This window comes from Microcaecilia unicolor, chromosome 2 (genome assembly GCF_901765095.1).
Source record: "Microcaecilia unicolor chromosome 2, aMicUni1.1, whole genome shotgun sequence".
Taxonomy (NCBI): Eukaryota; Metazoa; Chordata; class Amphibia; order Gymnophiona; family Siphonopidae; genus Microcaecilia; species Microcaecilia unicolor.
Genome location: NC_044032.1, coordinates 42,842,166 through 42,858,747, shown reverse-complemented (window position 1 = coordinate 42,858,747; position 16,582 = coordinate 42,842,166). Strand labels below are relative to the sequence as shown.

At 43.8% G+C, this 16,582-nt stretch overlaps 1 long non-coding RNA gene across 1 annotated transcript in view; it reads right to left on the bottom strand.

Moving 5' to 3' along the window:
* LOC115461838 overlaps positions 1–5,199 on the bottom strand; it is a 19,960-nt gene extending 14,761 nt beyond the window's left edge. The window contains exon 1 of the long non-coding RNA XR_003940781.1: positions 5,033–5,199. This is a non-coding gene — a long non-coding RNA (uncharacterized LOC115461838). The remainder of the gene's footprint in view (positions 1–5,032) is intronic.
* Between the last annotated feature and the right edge of the window lie 11,383 nt (positions 5,200–16,582).

The window sequence follows — 16,582 nt, the reverse complement described above, 5'->3', positions numbered from 1 at the left end:
CAGACCCTGAGCGTTACTGTTTAAGGCTAATTCTACTACACCAACCAGGAGATAAGTTATTTGAAGACTTAAAAACAGTTGAAAATATTCTTTATAATACATTTCAAGATGCAGGTAAGAAAATGGGGCTCATTGACGATGAAGCTCTGTGGGAGAACACCTTAAACGATGCAGTCACATGCAGCATGCCTCAGGAAATCAGACACCTTTTTGCATACATTTGTGTTTTTTCCGTAACATCAAATGCGTTACAAATTTTCCAAAAACGCAAACTTACTATGATACAAGATTTTCAACACATCCATGGTTGCCAAGGTGATTGCTCTGTTTGTGAACAATTGTGCCTTCAGAAAATCCAGGACGTTCTGACTACACATGGCAAAAAACTTGAACACTTTGGTTTACCAAAAATCATCCAGAGAACAGAAGATCCTAAACTTGCCTTCAACGTTGCAGATGAAAACCGTAAAGCTCAACAAATGCTTGAAAACCTAAATAATGAGCAAAGGGAAGCATTTCATACTAAACTTTCTGCCTGCAATACAAAAAACATAACCCACACGTGCTTCTTCCTAGATGGTCCTGGTGGAAGTGAAAAAACGTATACATATAATACTATCATGAGCAACATTCGAGGAGATGGAGGAATTGCACTCAGGGCCGTGCCTAGGGTCTCTGGCGCCCCCCTGCAGACTATCAGTTGGCGCCCCCCCCCCCCCCCGTGAAAATGATCACGCCCCCCCCATGAAAATGATCGCTCACCACTTGCCACACTGAAAGGAATTGTCAGCAATATTCTTAGAAACAAATTGCTATACATTGCAAAATAAGATAGCAGATGTAAATTCTCAAAGTGGACATATTCCAAATGCTAAAATGAAAATAAAATAATTTTTTTCTACCTTTGTTGTCTGGTGACTTTCTTTTTTCAATCATGCTGGTCCAGTATCTGATTCTGCTGCTATATGTCCTCTTAACTCCATTTCCAGGGCTTCCTTTCCATTTATTTCTTTACTTTTCTCCTTTCTTCTTCATTTCTTGCTCTATATCCATTTCCAGCAATTTCTCCTCTCTCCCTGGGTCCTGCCCTCCCATCCATGTCCATTCTTGTCCCTCTCTGCCCTTCCCTCCTCCATCCATAGCCAGCAAGCCTCCTCTCTCCCCTCCCCTCCATTTCCAGCAATTTGTCCTCTCCCTGGGCCCCCATGTCCATCCTTGTCCCTCTCTGCCCTTCCCTCCTCCATCCATAGCCAGCAAGCCTCCTCTCTCCCCTCCCCTCCATTTCCAGCAATTTGTCCTCTCCCTGGGCCCCCATGTCCATCCTTGTCCCTCTCTGCCCTTCCCTCCTCCATCCATAGCCAGCAATCCTCTCTCCCCTCCCCTTCCCTTCCAGCAATTTGTCCTCTCCCTGGGCCCCCATGTCCATCCTTGTCCCTCTCTGCCCTTCCCTCCTCCATCCATAGCCAGCAATCCTTGCCTCCTCTATCCCCTCCCCTCCATTTCCAGCAATTTGTCCTCTCCCTGGGCCCCCATGTCCATCCTTGTCCCTCTCTGCCCTTCCCTCCTCCATCCATAGCCAGCAATCCTCTCTCCCCTCCCCTTCCCTTCCAGCAATTTGTCCTCTCCCTGGGCCCTGCCCTCCCATCCATGCCTCTCTGCCCTTCCCTCCGCACCCTGGGGCCTTTAAATCTTTTACTTCCGGTCGCAGCAGCGTCAGTGAAAGCGGAGCGCTGCCGACGTCTCCCTTCCCTTTGCGCTCTTGGTTCCCTCAGTGTCCGCCTTCTTCTGACGTCAGAAGAAGGCGGGACACTGAGGGAACCAACGAGTGCAAGGGAAGGGAGACGTCGGCAGCAGTGGCGTAGCTAGGGTAGTTGACACCCGGGGCCGGTCATTGTTTAACACCCCCCCCCCCCCCAAATCCAGTACTAGGCATACCGAGAATACAAAACACTCACGACCTATAGAGCAATTTTACCATACCATAAGCAGTCGTTTCTACGAGTCACACAAGGAAAAGGAAAGCATCTTAAACACTACAGTGAGCACTAGAACATCAATTCACCTATTGTAAAACGAAACCAGACAGAATAGTACAGATCGTAGATCCTGCACAGTCAATGCCAACTGAAAGCCATGTCTTTTTCAAACACAGATACACCCTAATCCACTATAGGATAAGTAATCATAAACTTTCTATTTAGACAAAAATTAAACTGAACCCCCGATGCCAGACTCTGCATACAATGCAACACCACAGAAACAGAAAATGTCCCCTAGTACTGTGCAAAATATAAAGACAGCAGATGTAAATTTGAAAAAACTAACAAATACCAATCACCACTTTACAAATTAACAAATAGAAATAAAACATATACAGAAAATAAAATAATACCATTTTATTGGACTAATACATTTAGCTTCCAGAGGCCAAAATCTCCTTCCTCAGGTCAATACAGTATAGTGCTGTTACAGTATCCTATCCTGATCTGAGGAAGGGGGTTTTGTTCTCTGAAAGTTAAGTCAAAATGTATTAAAATTAGTCCAATAAAAAGATTACCTTATTTACATGTTCTATTTATAAACATAGCTAAAATACTATATCCTAAAGCAAAATAATAAAAATATATATTTACAGTTTGTTGTCTTTGGTTTCTGCTTTCCTTATCTTCTTTTCACCGTCTTCCTTCCATCCAGCATCTGTCTTCGCTCTCTCTCTGCTCTCCAGTGTCTGCCCTCTCTAATGTTCCTTCCATCCACATCTGCCCTCTATTTCTGCTCCTTCCATCCACCATCTGCCCCAGTCTGCCATCTCTCTCTCCCCCTTCCATCCACCATCTGCCCTCTCTCTCTCCTTTCCCTCTAGCATTTGCCCTCTATCTCTGCCCCCTTCCATCCACTGTCTGCTCTTTCACTCCCTTCTATCCACTGTCTGCCCTTTCTCTCTGCTCCTTCGATTCACCATTTGCCCTCTCTCTTTCCCCCTCCCATCCATTCAGGGTCTGCCCTCCCTCTCACTCCCCATTCCATCCAGGATCTATCCCCCCTCTCTCACTGCCCCCTCTTTTCGGCTCCCAGTTCCCACCTGCGGCTGCCCCTAGTTCCAGATCCATTGATTCTCCCATCCACCCCTGCCCCAGGCATGACCCCATTCTCCCTCCTGCTCACTTTTCAGACCCCAGTTCCAGCTCCATGCCCCTTCTCCCATCTGTCTCCCACCCAGTCCCTTCTGCCCATCTGAGTCCCCCTCACCCCATCTGACTCCCTCCCAGTCCCTTCTGCTATCCAAGTGCCCCCCACCCTCACCCCATCTGGCTCCCATCCAGTCCCTTCTGCCCATCCGAGTCCCCCTCACCCCATCTGGCTCCCACCCAGTCCCTTCTGCTATCCAAGTGCCCCCCACCCTCACCCCATCTGTCTCCCACCCAGTTCCTTCTGCCCATCCGAGTCCCCCTCACCCCATCTGCCTCCCACCCAGTCCCTTCTGCTATCCGAGTCCTCCCCCACCTTCACGGTCACCCCATCTGTCCCCCACCCTCACCCTGCCTCGTCTTCTCCCTGCCACCCGTCTTTAAAAAGAAAATTGTTTGCCGACGCGATAGCGAGCGCAGCACCTCGTGTGGAAGTAAAAGAAGCGAATCCGATCATCTCATTGGGCCTTCCTTCACTGTCCCGCCCTAGAGGAAATAGGAAGTTGCGTCAGAGGAGGGCGGGACAGTGAGGGAAGGCCCAATGAGATGATCGGATCCGCTTCCTTTACTTCCACACGAGGTGCTGCGCTCACTATCGCGTCGGCAAATAAATTTAAAGGGCTGGTGCGGGGGGGGTGCCAGGATGAAGAGCAGCGGGAGCGGCGGCACCCCCCTTTCTGGTGACACCCGGGGCGACCAAAAGATTTAAAGGCCTCGGCGGGGCGAGGGTAAGCACCGCGGCGGCGCCCTCCAGAGGTGGGCGCCCCCCTGCGGCGCTTACCTCGCTTACCGCATCGGCACGGCCCTGATTGCACTACCTGTTGCTTCTAAAGGAATTGCTGCAAACCTCCTTCCAGGATGTGAGGCTACAGCCCAGATGTACAAAATGAAGCAGCAAAACCCTAAACTACATCTCCCAGAATGCATTTCCAGTCCCAGCAGGGGGAGCCCAGGGGATAGGCAAGCTGGCCCTATACCGTCTCTGACCACAAGAGGGAGGGAGAATGAAGGAGCCCAGTTCCCCTGGACCCGCAATCAGTATATCATGCCGCCCACCTGTAATAGGGAAGGGTGGGGCGAGAAGCAGCAGGAGGATTGGATGGATTGGGTGGAAGAGGGAGTTAATCAGGCTGAGCAGGTGGAAGAAAGCAGAATGGAATGGGAGCTTGAGAGCCCTGAGGAAGGCAGCCCCTGAAGGTTTGAGAATCTATATTGTTTGGAAGTTATTTTGATTTAAACCCTGCTTAAAGAAAGAAGCCTGTTTTCTTTTGGTTAGACCTGTTTGCGGTGGGGAAACCTTGACTGTTGGGGGAGGGGGCTGGAAGAGTTACAAGCCTGGTTCCCCCAAGCTGCACCCTGATTATTTTGGAAGTACTATGTTGAATTTGAAAGACTTGTTTGGGCAGGAGGGGGAAATCCTGCTTGGAGGCAAGTGCTGATTGTGCTACTGACTTTGAAAAGGAGGGATTTTCAAAGGACTATTGCAGCCCTTCAAGAAAGGGGCAGAGACTTTGTGTTGCTGGCTTGTACACTAAGAGAGGCAGAACAGCCCTGCCTGGGAAGCCCTAACCCAGGGCTCTGGACTGAAGTGTTTGTCATTAACTTGGAAAAAAAAATAAAAGAATATTTTAAAGTATCCAGTGGTGGCAATTTGTGGAGATCTGTCTATTCGTGGGGAGGCGGCTTCCTTCCCCCCACATACTGGAACAGCGGGCCCATTTACAAGGAAGACAAACTTATCATTCACAGTTGAAGTTACCTGTTCCTCTACTGGAAACGGCAACATCAAGTATCAGATTAACATCAAACAATGCTTCCATCATTAGAGATGCTAAAATCCTTACTTGGGATGAATCAACTATGGCACCCAGTATAGCACTTACTGCTGTAGATAGACTCCTCAAAGACATCATGAACAATCAGAAACCATTTGGTGGGAAAGTTATTTTCCTTGGTGGAGATTTTAGACAAACTCTACCAGTGGTACCACACAGTGATCGAGCTCAAATTATTGAAGCAACCATTAAATTAAATCAACTATGGAAAAAAATTGAAATACTGAAATTAAACAACAATGTCCGCTCTGTGGACTCAGATTTCAACAACTGGCTTATTACTTTAGCTGACAGAAATCTTCCATGTCCAGACGGTTTCAAAGATGTTAGCGAAATCCCACAGAAGCACACTTGTGACAGCGATATAGTTAATGCCGTTTTTGGTCAAAAAATTACCGCAGATACTGCTAAAAAGGCTATTCTTTGCCCCCAAAATGCACATGTTGACAAGATAAATGAGGCCGTTCTAAATATTTTAGAAGGTGAGACAGTTACTTATTTAAGTTCGGACTCCATTCATGACTCCAATGATGAGGAACGTCAGTTATACCCTATAGAATTCCTTCATGAACAAACTCCAACTGGCAAGCCTTGCCATAAACTGCATTTAAAAATTGGAGCCATAATTATCCTTCTCAAGAATTTAAATACCAGGAGAGGTTTATGTAACGGAACTCGCTTAATAGTCAAAGACTTGAAACCTAACCTCATTATTAGTCAAGTAATCACTGGGTCAGCTGCAGGGAGTACTGTTTTTATACCACATATTGAACTAGCATCATCTAACACTGACCTCCCATTTACATTACATAGAAAACAATTTCCTGTGAAATTAGCTTTTGCAATGACAATTAACAAGTCACAAAGACAAACATTTGAAAAAAGTTGGCATTTTCCTACCAGACACCGCAGAAACAAAAGGGGTTCGCAGTTTCCACAAAAATTCAACAAAAGAAGGAAGTGGAAAACTCAACTTCAAGAGATCAATCCGAGACACCAGGGTGAGAAGCTCCAGGAAAGCTTTATTAGGACCCAATAAAGCTTTCCTGGAGCATCTCACCCTGGTGTCTCGGATTGATCTCTTGAAGTTGTGTTTTCCACTTCCTTCTTTTGTTTTATTTTCCTACCAGAACCAGTGTTTACACATGGCCAACTGTATGTAGCATTTTCACGGGTTCAAAAGTCTTCTGATGCAATTGTAAAAGTCATAGATGGTCCTGAACAAGGAAAGCTTTTCCCTCATTGTAACAAAGTTTTCACTAAAAATATTGTTTATAAAGAAATCTTGCAAATGTAAACAACCATTATATTTCTAATAAAAATTTTACAATTTCTGCGTACTCTTTATCTTTTAAAAAATACTATAAATAAAAAACACAAAAAAAAGAAAGATTAAAACAAACAAAAAAAAAAACATAGATAAAACAATCCGTATCTCATACCCCTGGAGCATATTACTCATTATACACCCTTCCCAATTATTACTTATCATGACAGAACATTTCTCCTAACGGTTCTCTTAAAAACATAATCGCCATTACATGATAACCTTGCTAGCGCCCGTTTCATTTGTGTGAGAAATGGGCCTTTTTTACTAGTTTGACAATAAGAAAAGTATTGAGAAAGAAAGGGAAGAAAGAGAAAAGACTCATAGACAAGATGTACTACAGAAACATAACTCCGAGAATTTATGGAAGCATAGCAGAAGGGATTTAGATGAGATTTTTGACCCCTCAGCCCCTCTATATTCCACCCACCCCCAAGACTGAATGAGGTTTTTTGATTAGGCAAGGTTTAGAGGAAAACTCTACATAGAAACAATGAAGAGAAACTATCAACAAAGGGACTCATATGTACACAAGGGGAGAGGGACAAGCAGGGGAGGAGAGAGAAATATTCTATAACATAAAATGATAGACAGCTACTACAATCGTTCCCAACCATTGGCACAGGAAGAACACTAAATAGAGTTTACAACCTGTCTAAAAGAGCATTAAATATGGATGATATAAAGGTTTTAGACAAAGGGCTGTCCTTTACACTGACACCTCATTATAATGTCTTTAATACTAAGGTCAATTTGTTCAGGTTTACACGTAAATTGAAGATCATTGACTATTTATCGAGACAAACTGCTAATGCATCAGATTTTTCCATTGTCAAATGAGAAAGGAAATGGATTTATCCTGTACTGTGCATACTCCCAATTATGTATAGCCCATTTAAAAGAGTTTGTTGAGAGCTTCATATGAGAAACAAGCTGTTAAGCTTAAATCCAGGTTCAGGGAAATGCTTTTATCTGAAACTTCTATTAATGAGTGCTAGAAAAGAGCGTCACAATCTGAGGGAAGGTGAGCCCTTGCACCGCAGCTGAACCCCTTCTGTAGCAGACAAGTGCCCTTGGCTGGCACTAGGTAAGATGATCTCAGGCAAGAACCTGGGCAGGGCTGGGGTCAGGCAAGGCTAGACTAGACAGGACAAGACTAGGCAGGGCACAACAGGATTAGACGAGGCTAAAACTAGACAGGACTGGGCAAGGCAAGAAAGACAAGACATGACCTAGATCCAGAGGAAGCAAGGAAAAGCAAGCACTAAATAAGCAAGGGTTAGAACTAGAACCCAAGCAGGACAAGACAAGACAAGACAAGGAACTAGGTTAAAACTGGGTCTAGACAGGCAAGATGAGGGCAAGGCAAGAACTGGAACTGGTACTGGACAAGACAACAAGCAAGACAGACAGGACTGAGACTAGATACCAAAGGCAAAGCAAGGCATGAAGGAAGGCAAGGTGTAGGCAAGACAGGGATAGTCAGGGCAGGAAGAAGAGCCCAAGGCAAGGCAAGACTGGCCAGGGCCAAGACAAGACAAAGTCTGGAGGCAGGATAGGGCTGAAGCATGGAGAATTGGCAGGACCTCAGAGACAAGACAGGGCTGGAGCTTGGCAGAAAACCAGAGACAAGGCAGGGCTGGAGTTTGGCAGGAACTCAGAGACATGGCAGGGCTGGAACATCAAAACAAGGAAAGGCAAGGCAGGAACATCTAAGCAAGGCTAGAACACAACAGGAACAAAATAGCAAGGATGAAGACCTTGTTGCAAAGGCAATGGGAGCAAGACTGGGCCTTCTTTAAGTACCGTGGGGCAGAAAGAGATGCTCCCCTTGGGAACTTCCAGCCATGCTGTGGCAAGACTATAAGAGATGTCTCATTAGTGCACATGCACCCTAGAGAAAAGGTGCACAGCGCACCATGCTGCGAGAATGAGCCACTACCCAGGGAAAAGCCAGAGAGCAGCGTAGGACCCAGCCTGATACCCCCACAGCATCGGGAGGTGAGTTGGAGCGCGAGTCATGGTGGGAGCCGTGACAAAGAGCAGGCCTCAAAGATAGAAAAGAACTCCTTCAAAAGATGGACAGACATGTATCTAACAAAATTGTATGTACCCTTGAGGTCAATCATTTGTCTAATGAGATTACAAAGAATATGCATGGACATTGGCATTTAATTAGAACTATGCATATTTTTTGCTGACAAAGAATTATTGACAGCTTGCAAAAGAAGTAGGAATTTGAGGGCGTTGTTAGTGTCATCTGCATTCCTAAGGTGTGAAATACCTATGAGACAAATCCCACAAAGATATTTCCCTTGTAGCAATTGCACAGTCTGCCCAGTAAATGCTGCTATTAAATGTACAATGCATCCTGTTTCTGGAAAACCTTTTATCCTGTGGCAATTTTCCAACTGCAAAACTGAAAATGTTATGTACGCTTGTTACTGCCCATGCAACATGTTGTATATAGGTGAAATTCAAGCTTCTCTTATTAACCTACAAATGCACTCAATCTGCAGCCCCTCATTACCTCTCTACCCTCATCTCCCCTTACCCTACCTGTAACCTCCACTCACAGGACAAATCCCTCCTCTCAGTACCCTTCTCCACCACCGCCAACTCCAGGCTCCGCCCTTTCTGCCTCGCCTCACCCTATGCTTGGAATAAACTCCCTGAGCCCATACGCCAAGCCCCCTCCCTGCCCATCTTCAAATCCTTGCTCAAAGCCCACCTCTTCAATGTTGCTTTTGGCACCTAACCATTATTCATCTATTCAGGAAATCTAGACTGCCCCAATTTGATTGACTGCACTTTTTTGTCCTTTAGATTGTAAGCTCCTTTCCTAGCAGGGACTGTCCGCTGGGTTAAATTGTACAGCGCTGCGTAACCCTGGTAGCGCTTTATAAATGTTAAGTAGTAGTAGTAGTAGTGAAACAATGCGAGCTATGAATAAGAGAGTGATTGAACATTGTAGTGCTATGAATAGGAAGATGAATGAGAAACCATTGGTGGATCACTCAATTAGAATAAGTACATAAGTACATAAGTAATGCCATACTGGGAAAAGACCAAGGGTCCATCGAGCCCAGCATCCTGTCCATGACAGCGGCCAATCCAGGCCAAGGGCACCTGGTAAGCTTCCCAAACGTACAAACATTCTATACATGTTATTCCTGGAATTTTGGAGTTTTCCAAGTCCGTTTAGTAGCGGTTTATGGACTTGTCCTTTAGGAAACCATAGATTTGAAGACTATAGGTTTTTTTGTCCTGCAGAAACTTGGGGGTATGTTTACTAAGGCGCATTAGCATTTTTAATGTGCCTTTAAAGTTAAGGCACGTTAAACGCTAGCGTGCCAATATATTCCTAAGGGCGTATTAGCGTTTAACACGTGCCAACCATTAACGCACATTAAAAATGCTAACGTGTCTATAACGCGCCTTAGTAAACATACCCCTCAGTGTTCTATTGAGAAGAGGTGATGTAGACAAGATACTCATCAAACTGGAACAGAGGATGATCTTTGAGTTCAGGACTGTAGAGCCTTTTGGACTCAATAAAGAACTTGACCTGCTGGCTTGCCTTTAGGCAGCCTCTTTTAGCTTGCTTGTGGGTTCACTTGTTGTTATCTATTCATTCTATTTACTTATTAATTATTTTTTTTAGTTTTTAGTTTGTTTATAAGTTTTATGTATTTTTTTCTATTTAATGTGAAGGGGAATTTTAAATATGATGTCTAAATCCAACTTTGGATGTTTTGCTGAAAACGTCCAAATATCGAATCGTGAAAATTACCAGAAAAATGTCTGTTTTTTTCTTTGAAAATTGCCATTTCCTAGAAGTTGTAATGCTTAGTGCATCTATCTTTTTGGACCATTTTCAAAAGAAAAATGTCCAAGTAAAAAACACACAAAATCAAGCCACTGGGATGTAGGAGGAGCCAGTTTTTCTAGTAGACTGGCCACACAGGCATCCCAGCAGAGCACCCTAATGGGCACTGCAGTGGACTTCACATAAAAGCTCCTAGGTGCACATTTCCACCATTACCCCCTGATATTGTATGGTGAGTACTTCAAAACCTACAAAAATACTTACTGTACCCAACTATACGTCACCTATATGTGTGTACAGTAGGTGTTGGGGGGCTGACACTTTCCACCACGTCTAATAGTTAGAGTGGATTGTGAGCCTGGGTCACCTTCTCTACAGTGCACTGCACTGACCACTAGGCTATTCGAGGGACCTGTTTGCTGCTCTAATAGGACTTGTCATAACATCTAAAGCTGTCACACTACTACTACTAATCATTTCTATAGCGCTACTAGACTTAAGCAGCGCTGTACACTTGAACATGAAGAGACAGTTCCTGCTCGACAGAGCTTACAATCTAATTAGGACAGACAAACAGGACAAACAAGAGATAAGGGAATATTAAAGTGAGGATGATAAAATAAGGGTTCTGAACAAGTGAACAAGGGCTAAGAGAGGCTGGTATGCACTGTTTCATTTACATCTTTGTGGGGTGGGAGGGAGTTGGTGACCACTGAAGGAGTAAGAGGGTGTCATTCCTTTATTCCTGTAGTGGTCAGCTGGTCATTTAGGGCACCTTTTTTGGCTTATTTATTAATAAAACAGGCCTAGACCAAAACATCCAACTTTTAGCCCTGTTCCATCATGGCAGAAAAAAGTGTTAGAAATGCTCAGATCCTGCCCTTAACATGCCCTTTTGTAATTTGAACGCATGTGTGATGGACTTCATAGAAAGACGTCTAAAAATTGGTTTTGGATTTGCCCTCTTTTTAATCCGCTTTTATCCAGTTTGAATTTGTGAGAAAAACGTCCAAATGTAGATTTATGCCACTTTTTGGATGTTTTTCCTCTTTTGAAAATGAGCCCCATAGTCTTCTGTATAAGTTTTTATAGCTACAACATTTTATTTTATATTATGTGGAGGGGCATTTTCGATATGATGTCTAAATCCAACTTTGGACGTTATAGACTAGATTCTATATATCATGCCTAAGAAATCAGCACTGAAGTGAAATTTGCATAAGCATATTCAATAACGTACATCTTAATTTAGGCGTACTTTATAGAAAAAGCTTAAATTTCTGCACAGTTTATAGAATATGCCAAGCGCTGGTCCATGTGACTAGATTTAGTCACAGCCAATTACACCAAATAAAACCTGGTGTAAATCCCGATGTCTAAATTAAACATGGAGCGGGTGTATTCTATAACACTGGGGGACTAAGGGGGGGGGGGCATGTATTAATCCTTCTAGTGTATAAAACAAAAGAGAGGGAACGAAGTACAAACTAAAGTCCAAACAAACAAACAAAAAAAAACAGCACCACGGGCCTTTAAAAATGGAACACAGTTCTTTAATGAATGAGCCTTGACAAAAAGACCCGACATGGGCCGTGTTTCGGTGACTAGCACCTGCGTCAGGGGTCACAGTGATGACGTGGAAAACTTGGGGAATAACTCGAATATATTCCTCTACAATATATTATTCCTTACCCCACGTCTCATGTAGTAAAAGCTACAAAGCACCAAGGCACTTTCACTTTCTGTATCAAAATGGATGACATGTAGTAAAAGCTACAAAGCACCAAGGCACTTTCACTTTCTGTATCAAAATGGATGTCATCCATTTTGATACAGAAAGTGAAAGTGCCTTGGTGCTTTGTAGCTTTTACTACATGAGACGTGGGGTAAGGAATAATATATTGTAAAGGAATATATTCGAGTTATTCCCCAAGTTTTCCACGTCATCACTGTGACCCCTGACGCAGGTGCTAGTCACCGAAACACGGCCCGTGTCGGGTCTTTTTGTCAAGGCTCATTCATTAAAGAACTGTGTTCCATTTTTAAAGGCCCGTGGTGCTGTTTTTTTTGTTTGGTTTTAATCCTTCTAGTGGTCATCTGATCATTCAGGGCACCTTTTTGTGACTTAGTCATGGTAAAAAACAGATCTAGACCAAAATGCCAAAACTGTAGCCCTGGATGTTTTGTTTTGTTCTATTAAGGTAGAAAAATGTCTAAGTATTGGGAATACCCAAATTTCGCCCTCAACATGTCCACGAGATGCCCCCTTTTGAAATGGGTGCACTACATATGAACTGCATAGAAAAGGATTAAAAATAGGTTTTGAAAATACCGATTTGGATATTTTGGAAACAAAAATATCCAAATGCCACTTAATGCCATTTCTTTTAGACATTTTTCTTTTTTTTTTAAATGAACCCCGTGGTCATGTACAATAGGTTTGCATTCAGTTATGCTATTTTCATTCCTAGTGATGTGGGGACTAGGGTGAGTGTTTTAAGGTTGTATGCACAGTTTAAGAAGCTTATGATATTCTATTCACTATTTATTGATTGATGTACTTTTCTTTTTGATATGTTATGTTATTTAACAGTAGTCATTGACCTTGAACTGTGTTTTCAGTTGATTATGTTATTGTATGGAGGACCTGCTCAAAACTTTAGCTGAGATTGTTAAAACGCCGTATATATGGGATGCAAAGAACAGATCTTAAGGAAATTCCAGACCACGCAGAACACAGCAGCTAGACTCATTTTCGGAAAGACAAGATTTGAAAGTGCTAAACCCCTACGCAAAATACTGCACTGGCTATCAATCAAGGAACGAATAGCCTATCAAAATTTGCACTCTGATCTACAAAATAATTCATGGTCTGGCCCCAACCTACATGACCGAACTTATCGACTTACCAACTAGAAACATCATCGAATCATCAAGAACGTTTCTAAACCTGCATTACCCAAACTGTAAAGGACTAAAATACAAATCAACATATGCATCCAGCTTTTCCTACATTTGCACCCAGCTCTGGAACGCTTTACCTAGAAACATTAGAACTGTGAACACCCATCTAAAATTTCAAAAAGACCTCAAGACTCACCTCTTCCGGAAAGCCTACCCAGCAGACCTGAACTAATTCATGAACAATGCATCACATCTTTCGATCTAAGAAATGAACAATGCCCCTTCCACATAATCCTATTACTTCAAACTGTACGAATTTTACCACTCCAGTTATAATTAGGTGTACTTCTACCCTTATCCTACTCTGTATTGCTCACTAGAAGCTGTAGTCCCATCCCTGGAGACTTATCAGCCTCATTGGGATTAATTCTCTCCAGGGGCGTAGCCAGACACCCAATTTTGGGTGGGCCTGGGCCCAGGATAGGTGGGCAGAATAACTTTGCCCTGTCCCACAAGTGATTTGGTCTCTCCCTCTCTCGCCTGCATGCCATTTGGTCTCTCAAACATCGTCCCTCCCTCGCATGCAGCAACTAATACACACTGCTCATGTTGGCCGCACAGCCTTCCCTCTGATGCAACGTCCTGTTTCCGCATAGGTGGGAATACATCAGAAGGAAGGCTGTGGGGCTGGTGCGAATAGTATGTATCAGCCGCTACTCGCTGCAGGCGAAGATCTGCTATTTACAAGGTATGCAGGAGGGACAGTTGTTGGGAGTTTTGGCTGGTGAGGCTTAGGGATCCCTGCCAGCCACATCATAGGTGTGCTGCTACTGGGTGGGCCTGAGCCCAAAGTGGGTGGGCCTGGGCCTATCCAGGCCCACCCTTGGCTACGCCACTGATTCTCTCTATATGCTACTATATATATTTGTCCCAGAGTTGTATTCTGTTTTCTGGAACCTTATCAGCTTCCTTGCACCTACTGTTACTCTATTTTCCACTCTATATATATTTCCGGAGTTGGTACTCTCCTCTCTGGAACCTGTAAGCCACACTGAGCCTACTGCTATGCGGGAAAATGTGGGATACAACTGTAATAAATAAATAAATATCACTTTCTTTATTTATGCTGATGATGTTCAACTCCTATTCCCTCTTGCGTTGGCAGGACGTTGTGTTTATTACTTGTACCCTTTAGTTTTACCTCATACCTAAATGTCGGGGGAAGCTGCGGGGAGTTCCTTCACCTCCTCCGGCTCCAGTGAGTCTGTGCCAGACCTCAATTACAGCTTTTGTGGTCACTCCTCAGGTATCGGGCGTATCTGCTGCTGGGGCAAGGAAGAGCCCCAGCTTGGACAGCGAGACTTTGCTGAGTCCGTGTGCCAATCCCCTGAAACCTGGACGCTTTGACCAGTCTTTTTCCCTGTGAGGAGTGGAGGATGCTGTTGGGAGCAACGTTACAGGGGTTTCTGGATTATCAGACTCTGGTGGTCTGATGCCATGGTGGTGGTGGAGATGATATCTTCTTCGTCGTGCTCAAGGGAGGAGGTAACTGGAACTCTAGTGCTGCCACAGGAGATGATTGCCAGAGCGATTTTACCAGAACCAGGGGGGGTTCCCTAGCACTTCAGTGAGTGTTCCTCCTCTGAGTCCTCTGGTGAAACCAGCAACACTGACCCTGGATACACTCTGGGAGGTCATATAGAATTTATATCAGGTTTGCTCCTCTGTTATGACTATTTCTGCAACTTCTTTATCTAAAATGCAGGATTTGGAGTTTCAAGTAACTGCATGCACTATAAAGACTGATTCAGGGGAAAAAGTTGTTACAGACTTAAAATCTTCTCAAGCTTTATTAATGCAGGATAAAACAATGATGTTATGGAAAACTGAGAATTTGGAAAATATGCAAAGGGATTTAAATGTGAGATTTTTTGAACTTTCCTCAGAGAAAGCTAACTCTGGTTAAGGACTATTTAAAATGTATTCCTAAACTCAGTATTGAAGATTCCGGAAGCAACCTTGCTCCCTCCACAGAGAATTTTCTAGTTGACATCTGTTGAGAAAAAAAAGAGACCGAGCCCCTTGTGGGTTTAAATATTTCTGAAATTTTGGAAACACCTGATTCAGAAAGAATTGTGACTGATAGACCCACATTACTGGCTACATTTGTTTTTCATCAAAATAGAGATTCGGTTTTGAGGTTATATTTTAAATCTACTGATACTTCGTTTATGGGTGAGAAAGTGCAGGTGTTCCCTGATGTCTCCAAATGGACGCAAGCTAGACGAAACAAGTTCTGGGAGTTACAGTCTGCTGCAGTTGGTTTAGGAACCATTTTCCATCTTAGATTTCCTTGTAAATGTTGAATTCTTTTTCAGAATGTTCGGTATATTTTCTATGAACCATCTTAGCTGAGATTTTCTTTTGAGGGAAAGGGTGTAACTTCAGTATGACTTTCAGTTTTGTTTATATCAAGGAACTGCTATCAGGTCTAAATATAATTATTGAGGAGATTTTTCTTACCCTATTATCTGTATAACTTCTTTTATTTCCATCTTTCTATGGATTTACAGCTTTTTGATCTCTTCTCTTATGTAGACTTTATTTAACATTTATTTTTCCTGAGATAATTGAAAATGCTTTCTTTCTCTGTTCTGGATTTCATGTCAAAGTTTATATCTTTGATGTTTACTGAAATGCAAATAAAATAAATAACTAAAGCTGAACCGTGAACTATGTCCCTGTAGGTATCATCTATAAATCTCTCTGTCTGCTTCAGCACCTCCAAGTCTGCCACTTAGCCATAAGAGACCAAGGCCCAGATGCATCAACCATACGTTAAAAAATCAAAAATGTAAAAGTCCTTACCGAAGTTGAAAAAACGAAGAATGCACTAAAAACAGAAGTCCCAAATGTTCGGTTTGGTATTTGAAAGTCGAATGCATTACAGAAGTGTAATCCCCATCGTTAATCTGCCCGCCAAGCGTTATGCTGGCTGCTCTGCGCATGCCACAAACGTCAACCCCCCCAAAAAAACATGTTGAAAATAAAAGGGGCAAAGGCGCTCTTCAGGAGCGTCCTGTATGGACGCCCTTGCCCCCCCCCCCGAGGTCACTGCTGCTCCCCACTTCCGCATGTATTAAATAAAAAATAAAAACAAAAAAAACAAAGTTTAGCAGCCCCGGTCCCCCTCCCTTCCTCTCTCTGTTTTTCTCTTTCTCCCACAGCTCCACCTCCCGCCATCCTCCGCCCCCGTGCCCCGCCCCCTGAGCTTGTCACCGCCGCTCCCCCCTCTACCGGACCCCCCTCCTCTTTACTGGCCCGCGCAGCGCCTCTCACCTCCGAAGTCCCTCTGTTCTTCCTGGGCCCGCCCTCCTCTGACGTAAGTTACCCACGTGGGTATGCAGAGGGAAGCGGGGAGCCACGTTTGTGTTGTTTTATTTTGTTTTTCAACATGCCAGCTTGGCATTTTAAGGTGCAGGGGGAAGCGGGGAGATGA